Raw genomic sequence first — 21,011 nt, 5'->3', positions numbered from 1 at the left:
AAGTAACAATTTCAAAGACAGACCTCTTGAAATCAAGTATCCACTCCATTTTTCAATAGCTCCACTGAATTCTATTACTAGGCTAATATTTCAAAACAGATTAAATTTCATAGAGATACAAAGACATTGACAATGATTCAGTGAATTATATTTGAACATTATTTCAATATATACTTTTTGAATTCCTAATATATGTAAGGCTCTGTACTACTCACTTTTGTCAAATGCTGACTTCCCTAAAAGAGCCTTCAACAAAAAACCTATTGATAAAACCAAAGTAAGTTTATTCTTACCTTAATAAGTGAGAGTACTACCCTGACAGTGTCTTCCTAACCTCTTGGAAGAGGGAAAGCAAATTTAGGATATTTATGAGGTTTTAGAGTCTGGTTTTATAAGGATCTTTCAGTATGGGTATGGAGAAAGAAGGGGTGACTAGGATTGAGAAAGAATTAGCATATAGTAACTTATATTACTGGACACAGCAAGGGAGAGGGTCTTGAGGTAAGGCTTTACAAAGAGTCTTGAAGACTAAATAGTCATATTATGATATCTATTGAAAAGTCTAACAGTTTGATGTTCATTTAAATGGTTTTTTCCCGGAAGTTTCTAAATGCACAATAGTTACTTGCAACTTATCATTCTGGGCAAGAGTTTCCTGGAATAGTAAACTTATGTTGATGAAGACAGTGGAAGAGTAAAGTGACATTGGTGAAGACAGCCTAATGGTAGAGTCCAGTTATTTTAATACAGAGAATAAGCTACATGCTATAGATGGCTTTAGCTTTCATTTTAGTGACTCAGAGATGAACAGGATATAGTCCCTATTCTAAAAGAGTACACATTAGAATATGACAATTTTTATTAAATACTAAGATAGTTTTTTTTTCTGGTTATAAAATGTATAGTTATTGAGAAAAAATAGAGAAAAATATAAACAAAACAAAAATCACCAGATTCTATCAACATGACAGAGCATTCCTAATATTTTAACATATTTGTGTGTTATGTTTGTATGTGTTTAGTTTATATGCATGTATCTATATATATGATAAAATACACATATTTCTTAACCAAAAATTGGGTCCATATTATCAAGAAACTTTATAGATAGATTTTCATTTAATTTAAAAAGACCCTGAGTATTTTCTAATATTATTAAATGTTATTTGAAAACTTGTTTTTTAAAGTATCCATGTATATATTAATTAATTAATTAATTAAAACATATTTTAATTAAGTTTATTTTTCTAAGCAGGACATTTTTGGTTGTTCGGTCTATTTTTAACCTTTTATTACTCACTACTAATTGTGGTATCCTTGTTGAATGAAGCTTCCGAATGACAGAATGGCTGAAAAATGATTTTCAAAGGGATTATCATCTTTGTGTGGAAATATTATATGTATTTTTAATTACTTCCTTATCAACATTTCTAAATGTTGAAAATGACTATTTTTAATGATTATTAAAACAGATAATGATATGCTTAACCTTAAAGGTGAAGGAGTCATTTTTGTTAATGCCTCATTCTGAGGTACCTTTGCTCAGAAGCAATGAAAATAGCTAATTGATAGAATTATTTCAAGAATTATTTCATGTGGAGTTAGTACTTCTTAGCAGTATCTGTCAATAATGGCAGCAGAGAAGAACGAAAACTTCTGTTTATTAGTGGAGCTTAAGTCAAAATTGCTGAATGTAATCACGAAATTTCTTTAAAGCTTTATTATTATTTTCTTTTTTACTTTTGTAAAGATTTTATTCATTTATTTGACAGAGAGAGAGGCAGTGAGAGAGGGAACACAAGCAGGGGGAGTGGGAGAGGAAGAAGCAGGCTCCTAGCAGAGGGGCCTAATGCGGGGCTCGATCCCAGGACTCTGGGATCATACCCTGAGCCAAAGGCAGACGCCCAATGACTGAGCCACCCAGGCGCCCCTAGAGCTTTTTCTTTGCCTTTTAAAAAATAGACATTTTGTACTCTACAATACATCAGTGTCGTCTTTTTTTATACTAAATAATTTTCTTCCAATGTTTTGAGTTGAATTGATTGTCTAGGAAGTTTCAAGACCTTTCCTTATTCCTACTACTGCAACTACAGTCCCACAGGCTTACATATTCCAGTTCGTGCCTCAAAATGGCCATAATACAATTCATGAAGTATTAAGACAATTGTTCACAAAATTGTCTTGGATTCTGAAGAAAAACAAGTCAGTGAGAAATGGAACTGACTTTAAGTATTATATCTTAATACTGTATTCCAAACAGGTAATCTGGGAAGGAGAAAAAAGGGGAAATAAAGATATTTCAATTAATTGAATACGGTTAGATTTATAAGCAGTAGAAAAAATGTATTAATATTTGACAAGCCCAATGGAACTGCATTAAAAGGAATCAGGGGAATGACCATCTAAAAGTCAAGAAGAGGCTAGCGTCATGGAAAAAGAAATCATAGTGGAAATGGACATTTGTGTTATCACTATCACCCCATATCAGCAAAACACAAAAATCAAAGAAAAGCAATATTGTGTACAGAGAAATCTCCCCATATAATTTAAGTAAGCATTAATTTATAAGAGAGAATTTTTTGTTACCTTTAGAAGCTTTAATTTACAAGACGGGACAGTATCTCAAGAGGCAAGTGAGGAATCCTTTACAACGAGATTTTGCAGGTACCAAATGTGGTGAAAGTGAGAACAAGAACGGTGTTCTTCTCCCAAACAACTGTGAGTAAATAGATCTCAAGAACAAAAGACAACCAGAAAATTATGTGACAATAATAGTAACACAGGACCTGAAGGTCCTGCTGAAATTAGAGAAATGACATCAGAAAGAAACAGGAGAATGGAATTGCCAATGTCATGGATTTTATTTTTCTCAAGACTGATTTGGGCTGCTATCATTGGAGTCAGATTCCACACTTAATTTAAGATTCTAGCCAGGTAGGAATACAAGCGTATAGGATGATCTCTATGGCTTATTTTACTACTGGTTACAAGTCTATAGCCTTGAACAACAGCAGTCTTACCTGCCCCGCTCACCCCCGACCACCATCCCCTGGTAACCACCATTTTACTCTCCATTTTTACAACTTCAACTTTTTTAGAGTCCGCATATAAATGATATCATACCGTATTTGTCTTTGTCTGACTTCTCTCACTCAGCATAATGTGCTTGAGGTCCATCCATGTTGTGGCAAATGGCAAGAAAATTTCCTTTCTCATTGTTCAATAGTATTTCATGGTATATATACATTCCACATCTTTTTAATTTATTTATCCATTGATGGGCATTTGGTTGTTTTCATATCTTCGCTATTGTGAATAATGCTGCAATAAACATGAGAGCACATTAAAAAAGGGTATAGGAAAAAGTAAATAGATTCTCAAACACGTTAGAAATGGAATGGAAACCAAAGAGGTGTTAAAATCTGATGAGAGAGAGGGAGAGAGACAGAGAGACTCGATTTGAAAGGTTTTCCAGTGTTTGTTTTTAAATAAACAGTTTAGAATCTAGGCCCTAGGAAAGAAATCAGTCTGCACAGGGGAGGACTTCTTACAAAAGAACCCAGTGACTATCACTGATCTTAAAGAGATATTTCTCTTCCAGTTGTGTTTTAGATCCAATAATGAGGACTTGAAAACTGGCATGAATTAACTGAAACCTGAAACTGCCTTTCTCTCCCTCACTTATCACTCCCACTTTCTTTGCTTTTTTTTTTTTCCAGACTGAAACTTTGGTTGGCCATAGGAAACTAGTATCTCTTCTGTCTGTGGGCTTAAATTAGAAAGCCAAGAGCAGACAATATATTGAATCCTAGGAATTGGTTTATCTTATCTAAGATAACTCAATAATCATTAAACTAGAATTCTGTAGAATAAGGAAAGAACTGGACATTAGTTTAAAAAAAGAGAGAGAGAAAAGAAATAGGTTAAGAAAATGTACTCCTATATACAATTAAAAATTGCCAATAATGTTAGATTAATTTTTTTGGCCACACTTTAAAATAAGTAGTTTTTCTCAGATGTCTTATATAGTAGTCAGAGTTAAAAAATAGATATTTCAAAGTAGTTTTAAGAACAGAAATATAAAAGTCAAAGTAAATAATTAAAAGTAACATGATGTGAAATTGATACTAACAGTGCCCACCATACAATAGAGAAACTAATAAGTATAAGTACTCCAGCATACAACAAATACCAAAGGAAGTGTGTGGAGTTATAATCTGGTGAAAGAGAAGCATATAATGAAAGAGAAGAGAGCCAAGAGTACAGAATAATTTATTGCTGCTTCAGCATAAATAAATGTGACACAACTTCAAGTGAATAGAAAAATAAAGATGTTAAAAGAGATGGCTGTGGTAATTAGTATAATATGAATTATGACCAATGATCAGAATTATGATGTGTAGTGGAAAAGGAGATGGAAATAGGGGGAATGATTTAGAATATTCTGTGAAAGGAAGAAAATAAAACAAAACAACTAAGAATTAAGTGGCGAAGGCTAAACAAAGCACGAAGAGGATTTATTATAATGGGAAATGACTGCAATTGATTTAAGGAAGGAGGAAGTAAAGGGGTAATGTAAGACCACAGAGCTGTATATGAGCGTCTACTCTACGCACCTTGACATTTTTTAAGGTTGGTTTAAAAACAAACAAAACTAAATACTCCTTTGGAAATATAGGCACTGAACAGAATTGGAAAAACAAATATATACAATAATAGGATATATTTTTTCCTACCACTATTTTAAAAAAAAGTTTGCAATACAAATCAGCATTTCTTGCTGGATTGCTTTGTTTATCATAATTCTTTTAAAGTTGAATTCGTACAATGTGACTGAGCATATGTTTGAAAAAGAATTGTGATTTAGATTTTTGGAGGAATAATCAGTTGAGTTTTACTTTCTGGTTGATCAGCAAAATTGTTTTAGTGTAACTGACTTCCACCAGTTCGGGACAAAGTCAAGCGCCTGTTACCTAAGAAACTACTCTTCACATTTGGAAGTTAATACAACTCTAGAGGACAGCTTTACAAATCAGTAGAAAGGAAGAGAGTTCTCTTTAAAATATCTTCAATATAAATCAAGATATTACTTTCAGATCCCCAAAACCCAACACTTCTCTTTGACACTTCTGTAAAAACTTATACTTCTAATTGTTGATTCAGGTGATGTGCTCCAAATCATAGCAAGACTATAAAGTAGTACTTGTTCCCAATAGTAAATCAAGCTACAGAGGGGCCAGAAATACACATTTATCTGTAATAGCTTATCAAAGATCACTGTGCTTAAGCAGGTGGAAGGATAGGTTATAGAAAGGACCAAAAAATCATAAAAATTAAATTTGTTGTTGAAGGTCATCTTTACAATTTTTATTGTACCTCAAGGAGAATGGAAATATATATTAAATTTGAAACTTTAGGATATTTATTGATACAAGCTTATCTCAAAAATGTAGGAAATAGTTTTGTAAAAATACAAAAATATCGATTTTTTTCTTTTTGTAAAAAATGTATACGTGTGTGTATATATTTAATACAAAGCATGTATTTCGAGTCTAAAAATTGAATACAAGAGTTAGAAAATTATTAAATATCTCTGTCCAGAAGGAGAGGAAATCAGTTCATTTAAAGTTAATTAGGGCACCTCTGTTGCTCAGTAGGTTAAGTGTTTGACTCTTGATTTCAGCTCAGGTCATGATCTCAGGATTGTGAGGTCAAGCCCTGTGATGGCTCCATGCTGAGTGTGGGGCCTGCTTAAGTTTCACTTTCTCCCGCTACCTCCTTCCCCATGCCCCTCACACTCACTTGCTCTCTCTTTCAAAATAAATTTAAATTAAATTAAATTAAATTAAATTAACTCTAACCTAAGAACCTATGGTTTTGAAATTTCAAAGTGGACTATAATTCTTTGACTCTGTTCAATTTGAATGGTGAGTATTACAATATGTATCAATGTTAACATTTATGTTTATTTAAAAAAATAATTATCTTGGGGGTGCCTGGTTGGCTCAGTCAGTCAAGCATCTGCCTGCAGCTTAGGTCATGATCTCAGGGTCCTTGGATCGAGCCCTGTATCTGGGCTCCATGCTTAGCGGGGAGTCTGCTTCTCCCTCTCCCTCTGCTCCTCCCCCTGCTCATACACTCTCGCTCACTCTCTCAAATGAATAAATAAAATCTTTAAAAAAAAATAAAAATTAAAAAAAAGTAATTTATCTTGTGGCAGACCAGAAAAACCCTTGACAGTGCCCATAAAGGGAAAGTTCCTCTGATAGCTTGTATCATGTTTTTCTTCAGAACTCTTGGAAAGTCTAAAGTCTTCAAGAGGAGATTAAATATATTCATTCAGTGTCAGAACATTATGGCAAACATCAGTGTAACGAGAAAAAAAATGTCACTAGACACAAGGCACAAAAGAAATTCAAAGTGACCCAAATTGTCATAAGAACAGGCAAAATAAATAGTTGGGAATAACTGGAAAATAATAAGCAAAATTGGAAGAATCTAAGAGACAATCGCATTGAAGTTCTAGTAATAGTAGAGTATTAGCCACAAAGCATTTGTCACTATTGATGAGAATAACTGAAGCAATACTTAGGAGTTTGACTTTCCATTTTAAGTTTGCCTTTAGATGTATTTTCCTTTAACTTTAGCTCTATGCCACATCATGGCCACAGGAGTGAAAACATCAAGGAAAGAATTTAGATTATCCTCTGTCTTCATGGAAAATAATTTTTCCGGCTGCACCTAGGGTCACCTATTTCCTTTGTAGTTGACCTTTCTCTTCATTGATGTATCACTGATCAAATGTGGAGGAGTTCTTCCTCTCCCTTTTAGTAAACGTGTGAATTTATAATTTCATAAGAGCTTAGTGTACTTAAAAAAAAGTGGTTTTTTTGGTCCTTATACCCTATTTTTGTTCCTATCCAAAGAAATTTTCTAGTCTTCACATCTTCCTCTCTTACTAAACCATGTGTCTTTGAAAGAACATTCTTCTTCTAGTTTGAATTAAGTTTTGCAAATATTGATAACAACCTCTTATTTGAAATAGCTCCATATTCTCAATGTACACCCTTTTCAATGGCATGTCTTATTTATTTATTTTAAGGACATTTGCATAATATTATGGTATCAAGAAGAGTAAGATAAATTTGACACATTTTACATTAACGAGATAAAATGAATTTGAAGACAGAATTCTGCTTCTCAGTGTGCTCTTTAAGATATTTATGCTGTTGTATTAGGTGTTCTATATCAATTTGAGAGAACATTAAATAATTAATTACAGATATAACTGCTTGATGATCATAAGGCCTTTGTGAAATACATAATAGAAATTCATGAACAAAATGTTAGTAAAAAGTGTATTTGTACACTTTTTAATATACCATGAGCATTTTTATGTAAATGAACAATTAGATGTTTCCAATCCCAAAAGGAGATGTATATGAAGATTACTATTTAAAGTGTCCCAGTTACTAGTTCCTAATAAAAATATAAAGTTTATAATATAACAAATATTCAGAAACCACTACTCTCAATTTTAACTTGATTTATTTAATCATATGCTGTATGGCATCCATGTTAAAATTATCAAGAATTTCAGTGGTGCTATAATTATTTGTTAATGTTTTGTGCTGCCAAAATTGGTCCTGTAGAGAGAAAGAACCATATTATCTTATGCTATGTAATTTAAGAGGTACCAAAGCCTGCACTTGAGTTAAATTGACATCTAATCATGGCATCTGTCCTTCTATCTTGAAATTTCCACCATGAAATTCATCACGATGAAGTAGGCACTTTCCTCAGAGAATACCTAGCAAAAAAGAGATGCTTCTGGGGAACGGTCCTCTAGTTGTTTCTGATTAACATTCCGTTTAACATTAGCACCAATTAGCAAAGCGTCATCTTAAGCTTGCATTCATAAGTGGACCGCCAAATAAGGAGTAAACCACTCTGCCCTTGAAGAAGCTTTAGGAGCATGCATAATATTTTAAATCACACCACTCCTCATCCACTCCGACATGCTTCCTTTCTACCTGTCACGCACCGGATGCTCTCTCAATTCCAGGCCTTTGGATGGTCCATTCTGTCTGAGTTATTTTCCCCCATTTCCCTGCTTAACTCCTACCCCTCTTCTAAGTCTGAAGTAACATTTCCACTCAAAAATTCCTCTCCTACTTGAGATTTGTAGTACAAGCTCTTGCTTCCCCATCAACTGATTGAACAGATGATATGCTAATGACCTGGGTAGTTGGCAAATCGGGTATGCCTATGAGTAAGAATGTGAATTTGTGCAGTCTTTATGCAGAACAACTCAACAATATCTATCAAAATGTCCAAATATATTCACATAGGTTTATGTGTAAGGTTTACTACCCTAGTGTCTAAAACAGCAAAAGTGAAAACCACTAGAATGTTCTCTAATGCAGGAATTAGAAATTTTGGTAGATCAGTGCTTTGAAACATTATACAGTCTTCATTGTACTGGCATGGAAATATTCCAACATACTGTGTTAACTAAAAAAAAAACAGAAGTAGAAAAATATCTGTAGTCACTTGCATGTATAAACCGTATCTTATCTACACCTTTGTAGATATATCATACATGAATATACACTGGCAAAGTGTAGAAGTGTGAAGCTGGCAATATTAATTGACTAGTTTTATGGAAACTAGTGGGGGGTGGTGTTTGAATGCGGATGGCTTTAACTCTACTCTAGATAAGCTTGTGTTGCTTGGATTTTTCCCAATGATTGTATATTATTTTCACAATTAAAGTTAAAAATTGAACCTGTTCAGAAACCAAGCTTCAGCCAATGCCACAAACATGACAGAAAGAACACTTTAATAGTGGTGATGAATTTAAAGGGGGCATAGGAGTTCCTGAATGTCTTCAACTAGTCAAAACAGTGTTTTTCAAATGTCAGCAAAAAAAGCTTTATAACTTGAAGAAAGAAAATTGATACATTTTTTCCAGACAATTCTTGCAAACAGAGTGATTACTCTGAATTATCTAGGCAGTGAGCCTATTTTTCCACTTCCTCAGGCACTGGGCAAGTAGGATATGTTGAAATTTAAATGTCTTTAAGATAGTCATAAAGGTTCTGCATCTTATATTCCATCCTTAATAGCAACTCTTTCTGCCTAAGTAATGAGTTATCTCTAGGTGATAAAATCATATGTCCTTTGGAATATCATTTCTGGTGTTATCACATCTCTTAAGAAGCTTTCATTCTATAAAGTCAAAATAGACAAAATGCAATCAATCTATTAATTAGCCGATGTTACCAAATGGAAACGGTAATATAGGAACCAATAAGAGTCACAATTCCAGGAATCTTTTTGAATAAAGCAGATGGCTCCTTTCATTAGGAAAGGAGGCGTGTAAGAGTTAATCTTGTTTCTTTAATGGAAGTTAAGTAACCCACCTGGTATGTCTGGTTTTTTTGACTTTAAGCAGTTACCACAAATGTGTCAACATATTAAAGAATTTTTGGTAATGACTGCATTTTGATTTTTCACAGTTATTTGATGCAATCATTTGTAAATTTAAAACATTTGGCCTTGTCACTGTTTTTAAGTATAGGGATAGCTTATTTTGTAGGAAATATAAAGCCAACTTTTATAATATTTTCTCTCCACCAGAAATACTTAAGTCAAAATAATTTATATATTCAGAAGTTAAACAAATATCTATCAAGGGAAATCTATTGGGTAATCTGTTGGGTTATAAAAGGGATACCAAGGGACAACCAGAAGTTTCCTGAAAATTCAAACATTAACATCATGGAGGGTTGTTCCCCCCGAATTCTATCTATTATATCCTTCCAGTTAATTTTACTTTCTGATGAACTTTTAACTACTGGTAAAAAAGAGGGCTGGATAAACATTTCTGTCTCTAGGGTAACTATTATAAGAGTGGATTGAGGGGGAAATGTGCTAGTGCATTAATCCGATAACCAGGTGAACAAAGGAAAGCTAGTATGCCTTATCCTGCATGTCACATTTTAATAATGTCTAACAATTAAAGCACTTATTACATTTCAAATACTTTTAAAATAGTTTATAAATATTAATTCTTTTAAAATACAGAATAACTGTACATGGGTATTATTATCATCCCCTTTTCAAATGAGAAAATTGAAGCACAGAGAAGTTAAATAATTTATTCCAAGTCACACAGCTAGCAAATGGGTTTCAAGCCCTAGACACTCCAAAGTGAATCTAGCATCTTACTTTCTACTCTACGCTGTAAATACTATGCCTTTAAAACAAGATTAAAAGAATTAGTTTGTGTGCTTTTCTTTTCCTACTGGAAAAACCAATTAATCTTACCATTAAATTATAAACTCTTAAAACCAGCACTTTGGTGCTTTTGAATTAATACTGTGCAGTTTATTCATATAGTATATGTGCATGGCAGCATGTTAGCTGATTAATAAAAAGGTAATGTTTGACTTTGTAAGCTACCATTTGGGAAAAAAGTTCATATTTGTAACACTGATTTTTCACTAGGAATTACTCAGAACAACAGAAACTTGGAAACTTGCATTTTTCTTGTAGAAACTCATTTTCACTAATACTTTAACTTGGCTCATCTGACTGAAAAAGGCTTGGATATACAAGGGGGCCACTGCAAAAGCCAGTTATTCAGCTTTCACTCAATGCAGAATATCTCCATCCAGGAGCAAGACAAAGCCAGGTGTGACATTCAGATCTGCTTTTAAGGTCGCAAAATCTACATCTTAGCAGAGTAGATCCAGGAGTCTGAGTTGCTTGACTCTGAACCTTTCCCAGTGCTGCTCTATGGAAAGGTTGGCCCTTTCATTCATTTCAACGTCTCCCATTTACGTCCTGGTCTCCACCAATGTGAAATCTTTCTCCTTTAGAATTTTTTAAAACAAGACTGACAATATTTGCAAAAATTTGTTATATCTGATTCAGTATATTAGATTCAATATGAACTTTTCTATATCATAATCTGTCAATTAGTAGTGTTATCCATATACATACACCACCCTTAAAATCAATTAGTGAGTGGGACCACCATTACACTGCATGGTGCTGGCAAAAATCAAATAAGCCAAGCCATCGTGTTCTTCTAAATATCCGATTCTAAATAGCGTATATCTTAGGAAAATGCGATTGAGATATTGTTCTGAAATTATTTAAGGATCATGGCATTTTTGTCAAACTTGAGTCTTTTCTAAACGTGTGATGTTTGAGAAGATTATTTATGGGGGCATTTCATGTTCACAATTCAGGACATCACTGCATAAATTCAGTAAATATTACTTAAGGACACATTGTCAAATGAGCATTATGATTAGTTGGAGAGGCCTAGGGGATAAACCATCTGACTTAAAATGAAGATGTGAAATTTACACTTTCTAAGGTAGGGCACAAAGCCGTCAAACCCAAACAGGTACATTAGAGTATTCAAGAACCATATTCAAATGGCCTCCTTTTCAGATTTCTTTAAATAAAAATTTCATGACAGTAGAAAGAGCTCGGGTGAATTCAAAGATGAAGACTATTATTTGCCCTCTTCTTACAGTGTCTCACCAAGGTATTTAGAAAGCCTGGTGAGTGTGTTATCCAAACACTTTGTAGTCCCAGCTCAGCGGGCTTCCACCCCCTCTGTGCCAGGTTGCCCTGCCTCTCCTGCGGCTATACTGTTTTTCGACTGTCATTTTTATTGAAAAATAAAAGCTAAATTGGAGTTTCTGAATACCTTCCATTTAACTCTTTTAATAAAATGGGAAAGATAAAAGCAACCTAGTCACAAGAGAAGTGTTTTTGAAAGCTATGCCTTGGATATCAGAGATGCAGAAATAAAAGGCTGCTTCAAAAATAGAGCCCACTGGCCTAGCTCTGGCCCTCCGCAGCTCTTCTCCTGTACTAGACCTGCTTTTAGCTTTAATTTTTTATTCAAGAAGTTAAATGGGAGACATGAAATAGTCTGGATCAAATATCACAACAAATGAAAAATGGGCAGCAGATGATTCTTTTAAATGCATTATTCTTGTGTACCTGGGTCCGATGACTTCGTCGGGCAATTTGGTACATGCCTGTTGGAAAAGAGAATATTATTTATATTATATTTTTTCACATAGAGAACTTTTCTTTCCCATGGAAAGATTAGTATTTCCCAAAGTACGTCCCACTTACTATGTTCATGAATATAAGAAGAGTTCTGAGATATGCTACAGTAAAACAAACCAAAAATTGTTTAATTTTATATTTATTTAAATTACTTGTGCATGGAAATCTTTAAAACTTTACATTTATTCATGTGCCAGGGTGCTAATCTGGAGATACTGTGATCCTGGTCCTCAATCATACGACTAAAAGAATTTTAAAATCTTTTCAAGACAGGGCACCCACTTAGCTCTACCCACTATAGCTCTGCTCTGCATTGATGCTGATCATTGAATTAATACCAACCATAGATCAATAATCCTTCGGCTAACAGTAGTATCTTAATACAAATAGACTTAGAGAGATGAGTATTCAAGACAGCATAATTCAAGGGATGCCTAAGTTTGGTGTTAAATATATTGTTACACTAACAGATACAACTAAGAACAACATGGAAGATGATGTAGTAGGATTTGTGAAAGGAAAAGGATTGATAAGTCTTAATTTTGAAGAAATTTTTTATTTTACTATTAGATAGTGTAGATGTATGCTGTCAATAACCTCAGTGTTCTATTCTATTGCTCCTGTAATCTTCAGCTAATAAGTGAACGATGGTGACTCAGAAATACCCCTAGTTGTATTTTGCCACCTTAATAAAAGAATGACCCAATTTGTGATTGTAATATCGTCTCTGACTCTTCTCCATCCAAATAGACATATGTATATTTATCCATTTAAATCAAATATATATATTTAAAGAACACTTTATTTCAGACCTTTGGTACTATTCTAACCAATCAAAGAGAAACGAGGAAATGGAAGCTAAAATAATATTGAATGTGCTTCCCAGGATAAGTCAGGGCAGATGAAGAATGAGCTGTGAAGAGACGACTCCTCTTCCCCACCGCCCGATGCGGAGGGGGATGCTAAAAGCATTCTAGTGGTCTTCAGTCAGACCTGTCTCATTATTGTGGCTACGGTATTATTTTAAATTAGCTTTTTATACTTAATTAAATAACACCTAGTCTACAAAGTACCTCTTACTGTCCATGCGGACATTTTGTATGACTACTTTCAAAATAAGTTTCGTAGACTAGGCAAAGAATAAACAGAAAGCAATTACTTTTGCTTTATGAAGAAAAAGAAAAAGGAAGGAGCGTGGCTAAATTTGGCAGCCTGTCTTTTGATCCAATGAAGCAATCTCTTTTTCAAAAAGTGTTATTATACTTAATAACTACATAATTTTCCCTAGGCGCCAATGAAAGGCAGAGAATGTTTCAGCAATGCCAAAATGTAAGTAGCATTACTATTGTCTTATGCTCTTCAGTAGAGTGTGACTGATCTGCCCCAAATTGTGATCCCTACCAAATCATCTCGCCCATTGATGGACTCACTTACTTTCTTGCTTTAATTTTCTTTGGCATGTACACTGGTCAGAGACAAAAGGATAATTTCGAAGGCACTGAATACCATATTGTTTTTCAAGTATTCATAGAAAAGTTTCCTTTGTGCAGTGATGTTGCTTTTGAAAATGTAAAGGAGATCAGCATATAATCATGGAAATTCTAATCTAGAGTGGCTTAATTTGATATAAAATTTCAAACTGTGTGGTAATGTCTTCATTTATTTATTAATTATTTTTTAAAGAGGACATTTCAGCTCAGATGTCCTGACACATATTATTTTCAAGATTTGGTAAAACGAATTTTACTCATTACATAGTATGAGGGCTTAAAATGTAATGTGTCATTAGTTGGTTAAGATGATATATTTCTGGAATCACTGACATCTTTTTTATTACCCTTAAACTAAAGGACTCTAAGGACAATTACTGTTTTTCTGCCTATACCAAATATGTACTACATGTCCAAAATGTCTTTATTAATTGAATAAGCAAGTACATATTTAGTGAAACTATATGCACATTGTTGTTATTTTGAAAACATTTCCTCACTGAAAAGGCAAGAGGAAAGCGTATGTGAGCTAATTGCAGGTTGATGATGCAAATTGGTCGTTTTACTGACATTGCTAGATATGTTTGGTGAGAATCAAACTCTTCAGCAAAGAACACACTTAAACATTATAATTAGACAGTATTTACTTTTGGCATATGTCCATGTTAAATGACACTAAGCATTTGATAAGGTAACCGAAATCTCACTGTAGAAAGCATCGGCCGATGCACTGGTGATACCAGGAGAAAAGCAAATGTGAAAACTTTCTTTTCCACATTATCTGCATTTTGTATTATTTTGAAATAATTTTAGATTCACATGTAGTTGTAAGAAATAGTACAGAGAGGTTTTATGCACGCTTTACCTCATTTTCCAATGCTAACATCTTGCAAAACTGTAGTCCCACACTGCAGCTAGGATACTGATACTGGTGTTCAGGACATGGAACATTTCCACCCCCTCAAGCATCACTCATCTTGCTATTCTATACACACCCCAAAGTCCTTCCCATCCCCACCCCTCCTTAACCCCTAGCAACCACTACTCTGTACTCCTTTTCATAATTTTATTATTTCAATAATTTTATATGAATGAGATCAGACTGCATATTGGTTGTTTTCACTCATAACTCTCTGGAAATTGATCCAGGTTATTGCATGTAGCAATAGCTCATTCTTTTTTGCAGCTGAGTAATATTCCTTGGTATGGATTTGCTACGTTGTTTTAAATATTCACCTTATGAAAGAAATCTGAGTTGCTTCTATTTTTTAGAGATATGAACAAAACTTCTATTAATATCGTTTTCAGTTTTTGTGTGTAAAAATAAATTTTTATTTCTCTGAAACAAAAGCCCAAGAGTGAAATTGCTGGTTTGCATGGTGGCTGTATGTTTAGTTTAATTTTGTTTTTTCTTTAATTATTACAAATGATATCATATTTTTAATTTTGGAGTCTATTTGTTAATTACTAGTATATATAGAAATACATTTGGTGCAGAGGTTTATTTGGTATCGTGTGACTTTGTGACTAATCTATTAATTCTTTATGGGTTTTCTCATAGATGCCTTGGGATTTTCTACACAGACAATTACATCATCTGAAAATAGGAAACTCTTTTCTTATTTTTCCAACCTATATGCCTATTGTTTCCTTTTCTTGTATTTGCCAACACTCATGAATAAAAGTGTTGAGAACAAATGTCCTTTCCAATCTCAGGGGTAAAACATTTAATTTTGCACCAATAGGTATAGTGTTAGCTATAGCTTTTGCTGTTGTTACTGTTCTTTATCAAATTGGGGAATTTCTTCTCTATTCCTATTCTTCTGAGGATTTCTGTCATGAATGTGTGTTGAATTCTGTTAAATGTTTCTTTTTTTCCCTGCATATAAGTTTGTGATTTTTCTTCTTTAGCTAGTTAATAGAGTGGATTACACTGATTGATTTTAAACACTGTGCCAGCCTTGCATCCCTGGAATAAATCTCACTTGGCATGGTGTATAATTCCTTTTTTATACTGCTGAATTCTATTTGGTAATATTTTATTTAGAGTTTTGATTCTATATTCACAAGAAACACTGATCTCTTCTTTGGCTTTGGTATCAGGATAATAAGAGCTTCAGAAGATTAGTTGGAAAGTGTTCTATCCTAGGTTCTGGAAGATATTGTATAGAATTGGTGTTAATTTTGTCAACATTTGGTAAAATTTTTCAGTTACCCCATCAGAGACTGGGGGATTTCTTTTAGGGGAGATTTCTAAATTATGGATTCAGTTTCCTTAACAGTTGTAAGTTTATTGAGACTTTTCTATTTCTGCTTGATTCTGTTTGGGTCGTTTGTGTTTATAGAGGAATTGGTTCATGTTACCAAAAATGTCAACTTTATTATGTTTGGAAATGTTCGTAGTATCCCTTTTTTATCCTTTTGATGCCTGAAGGGTCTGTAATGATATTCCCTCTTATATTCCAGATATTAAAAATTCGTGTCTTCTCTTTTTTCTTCATCAGTCTTGCTAGAGGTTTGATTACTTTATTAATTTTACCAAAGAACTAGCTTTTTGTTTTATTTGTTTTTCTCTATCGTGTTACTGTTTTCCATTTCATAGATTTTTGTTATCTTTCCCATATCCTTCTATTTGCTTACTTTGGGTTTATTTTGTCCTTGTTTCCCTAGGTTCTTGAGGTGGTCGTTTAAAGTATAAGCTTTTCTAATACATGTGATTTCAGTTTCCTTCCCAGTACTATTTTAGCTGTGTCTCAGAAATGTTGATATATTGTATTTTCATTTCCATTTGGTTCAGTGTGTTTTTAAAAAAGTTCCCTCCCTCTTTGGCTTAGTGTGTTAGTTAGTTTTTGTTTAGTATTTTTCTATCATACTCCTGTAATTGATTTCTGGTTTGATCCCTTTGTGGCCCGAGAACACATTATGTATGATTTAAATTTAAATTTTGTTGAGGTTTATGGCCAATAAGTGGACTATCTTGGTATATGTTCCCTTGGCACCATTAAAGTATGCCTGTTCTGCTGTTGTGGGGGACAGTGTTGGGAATTAGATACTGTTGCTTGATGGTGTTGTTGAGTTTTTTTATTGCTCATTTTATATCTAGTTACATTGATTGTTGAGAGATTGGTATTGAAGTCTTTAACTGTAATTGTGAATTTGTCTATTTCTCTTTTCTAATTGTCAGTTTTTACTTTATATATTTTGCAGCACTGTTTCTTGGTGCATACGCATTTAGGATTACACTTCTTCATAATGGATTGCTCCCTCGTATCATTGTATAATGCTCTTCCCCATCTCTGGCAATTTTCTGCCGTCTTTTGATTAATCTTTGCATAATGTAACTTACCATCCTTTTACTTTAACCTGCCTGTATGGTTATATTTGAGTTTCTTGTAGACAGTATATAGTTGCATCATGTTTTTTTAATCAATTCTGACACTATCTGTCTTTAAATTGTTACATTTTGATCATTTAGGTTTAGTTTAATGATTAGTATATTAATGTGTCAATCTGACATTTTATTTTTTCTCTTTGTGCTCTCTTTTTCATTTCTCTGCTTTCTTTACCTGCTCTATGGGTTTTTTTTTTTTCCTTAGAATTTTATTCTGATTTATAGCATTTTTGAGTGTAAATCTTTGTACAGGTTTTTTTTTTTTTCAGTTGTTTCTCTAAGTATTTTATTTTATGTACATCATTTATCATGGTTTCCTGGTGGTGTCATGTTACTAGTATGTGAAGTGGAGAATCCTTATATCTTTTTCCATCCCTTTATTCACCTCCATTTATAATACAAATTTCTTTTTTTTTTTAAAGATTTTATTTATTTATTCGACAGAGATAGAGACAGCCAGCGAGAGAGGGAACACAAGCAGGGGGAGTGGGAGAGGAAGAAGCAGGCTCATAGCGGAGGAGCCTGATGTGGGACTCGATCCTGAAATGCTGGGATCACGCCCTGAGCCGAAGGCAGACGCTTAACCGCTGTGCCACCCAGGCGCCCCTATAATACAAATTTCTTCAATATTTCCTCTATATACGTGATATACCATCAAATGGTATTATAGTTCTTGCTCCAACTATCAAACATTTTTAGAAACCTCGAGAGGATATGGAAAGTCTATTATATACACTCATAGTTTTGCTTACTATGTTCTTTACTCCTTTATGATGTTCCCAGATTTCTTTATCATTCTTTTCTGTTTACAGAGCTTCCTTTAGCCATTCTTTTAATATGGTCTGCTGGCAAAAATATTTTAAGTTTCCTTCTGTCTAGATATCTCCTTCATTCCTGAAAGATAATGTCAGACGATGTAGATTCTGAGTTGGCAGTTTTTTCTTTTGTTTTGTTTTTCAGCACTGGAAAAACGTGCCACTTTCTTTCAGTTTCTATGGTTTCCAATAAGAAACCTGTGGTAGTTCTAAGTGTTTGGCTTCTGTAGATGAGGTATCATTTCTCTGTGGTTTCAAATGTTTATTTTGGATTTAGTTTCAGAAGTGTGTCTTATTTTGGGTTTCTTGCGCTTATCATGTTTAAAGTTAGCTCAGTTTTTTGAATCTGTGAATGTATATCTTTTGCCACATTTGGAAACTTTTTAAAAAGATTTCTTTATTATTTATTTTAGGGAGAGATCGCACGACAGGGGGAGGGGCAGAGGGAGAGGAAAAGAGAGAATCCTCAAGCAGACTCCCTGCTGAGCACAGAGCCTGATGCGGAGGTTCATCTCACAACCCTGAGATCATGACCTGAGTGGAAACCAAGAGTCTCTTCACCCAACTGAGCCACCCAGGTGCCTCAGGAGAACTTTCTCAGCAATTATTTCTTCAACTATTTTTTCAGCCCTGCTTTTTTCTCATCTCCTTCTGGACTCTGGTGACACAAATGCTTAACTTTTATCATTGTCTTACAGATCTCTGAGGCTTTGTTCGGATTTTCTTTTTTTCAGTATATTTTCTATTTGTCGGATTGAGTAATTTCTATCGTTCTTCCCATTCTCAGATTCTTTTCTTTGTCCTTTTTTTCTCTTTGAGCACATCGATTGAGTTTTTATTTCAATTGCTGTGTTTTTCAGTTCCAAAATTTCCATTTATTTCTTCTGTATGTCTTCCTTTTTTTTTTTTTTTGAAGAAACTTTCCATTTTCCAAATTTGTTTCAAACACTTTTGTAATTGATTTTTTTCAATTCCCACTGAAGGAATTTTATGATGGCTACTTTTAAATCTTTTCAGTTAATTCTGACATCTCTGTTATTTTGATGTTGGCAATTATTGTCTTTTCTTTTTCGTTTAGTTTGAAATCCTTTTAGTCTTTGGCATGACAAATGATTTCACACTGAATCCTGAACATTTAGGTATTATGTAATGAGATTATGTAATGAGATTCAAATTTATTTAAATAAGTTTGGATTAGTTTATTCTGACACCTAACAGGGGAAGAAGAGGGCACCACCTTCTCACTGGCAGATGATGGTAAATATGGTAGAGGCCCCCTCATGACCTCCTTCGACACTGAGGGTAATGGACCCACATTACTGCCTAATGGAGGTGGGAATTCATGCTTCCCACTAGACCTCCATGGGTACCTCCCTGCCTGGAAGAAGTAAAAGTACTTTGTTTGTCCTCCCCACTTGGACTCCACTAACCCCACAGGGATGGCAACGTGGCCTCATTACCACTGAGCAGTGATGCAAATTCTAACTTTCCTCCAGTCCTCCTCTGACATCACCCCACTGAAGAAGAAGCATACATTTTGCTGCCAGGTGATGAAATTCCTGGGCTCCCCATGTGATTTTTACAGCCCAAGTTTGCCACCTGGCTTTTTCCTTGGTGTTGTCTGAAGTCATTCTAGGATCCTTACTCAGCCTTTGCTGGCAGGACTACGGGTGAGGCCTTGTGTTTTTCAATGGTGTTTGGCTGAACTGGAGTGGTTACTATCTAAAATTTTTCTGCCTTGCTAGGCTACCCATTTCCTGGTATTTAGCCAGAGAGAACAGTCTTTTGTTGACCTCTTTTTGGTTTGTGTTTGTTGGTATATCTAGGTCACCACCTTCTTCAGCTCCAGGTTTGGTTATTTGAAGCAAACAAGGAAGCTCAAGAAAATCACCACTGTGTCACTCTTTGGGTCCCAAGGTCACTAGTTGGTCTGCCATCTTCCTTCTACTTGTTGGAATCTATGGATTTTTTGTTTTTTGGTTTTTGTTTTTGTTTTTAATACATAGTATCCAGAGCTTTTAGTTGTACTTAGCAGGGAAAAAGAGGGAAAAGTATGTCTATTCCATTATTCCAGAAATAATAGTCACCTTGGAAGTACTAAAGCTATCTGAATATGTTTTTTTTCCCTAAAAAAAATTTAACTCAATATTCCAAGAGGACATGATAGAATTCTATGAGGCACTTGCTGCATAATATCTCTAGCTATGGGTGCTTAAGGCATCTACACTAATCATAACACTACAGCTTTGTAACTGTGCACCATCCATGTATGGGCACTGCTTAAAGCCACCCATAGATTTTCTCCAGACACTGCTTCTATATTATCTAGAATAGTTCAGCTTTCATCTGATTTCCATTCTAGCTTCAACATGAAATTTTGTTTGAAGAAGGGAAAGTTTGAAAATATCTTAAATTCATCGCTTCTCGGCCTTTTGGCTAAGATCAAGTGTGAAAATATCTTAAATTCTAATTTTTCTTAACTGGAGTTTTAAAAAAAATTTAACCCCTACTGGAAATGATTTGAATGACTATTTTGTCAGCTCTCCCAAGAATGTATGTATCATGCTGAAGACACAGAAGTTCATTCATTACATACAATGAATATCTTAGGGCACTGAGAATTAATTCCACTGTAAAACTGTGGTGAGAAAGGTTCTACTATCACATATTGATGAGTTTTACCAGGATATGTTACAGAGAACTAAAAGCTTAAAATAGTAGCCAGTAGACTATTTCAAATCTGAAAATGTAATTATACCAACTAACTTGAAAAAAGAAATTTATTTTTATTCTAAAACAGGAAACAGCAACAACTCTTGAGGATCTAATAAAATTATGTTCTACCAATTACAAAGACAAACTGACTATATTAACTGCCAAATATTTACTTAAAGCTTAAATACAAAGGATGAAGATAATATCAAGGTTGTGAATGTCATGAAAATATTTGACCAATGCATGTAGAATGTATTAAAAAGATCAGAATTTATCATCAAACAAAGCTGGAAAACAATCAGATTCATAGAGTACTCATTTTTCTCTCTGCTCACAGATGAAGAATATATTTTTCATCCTTCATCTAGATTTTAGTTTATCCCACATGGACCACTATAGCTATACTGCTCATGTGCATCCCCACTGGGGGCAAGATGGTGTTTCCAATGTGCTATGGTATAACAGTTGGTGCCATGTTTACCATGACTCAGAAGATAG

General features: G+C 34.1%; 1 pseudogene; it reads left to right on the top strand.

Moving 5' to 3' along the window:
• Positions 1–20,214: 20,214 nt before the first annotated feature.
• On the top strand, positions 20,215–20,345 carry LOC123800500 (U2 spliceosomal RNA; annotated as a pseudogene).
• Positions 20,346–21,011: the final 666 nt, after the last annotated feature.

Source organism: Ursus americanus, chromosome 9 (genome assembly GCF_024610735.1).
Source record: "Ursus americanus isolate L20-20 chromosome 9, mUrsAme1.1.p, whole genome shotgun sequence".
In the NCBI taxonomy this organism is placed as follows: domain Eukaryota; kingdom Metazoa; phylum Chordata; class Mammalia; order Carnivora; family Ursidae; genus Ursus; species Ursus americanus.
The sequence above is the reverse complement of the archived record's forward strand: the minus strand, read 5'-3'. Positions and strand labels throughout refer to the sequence as shown.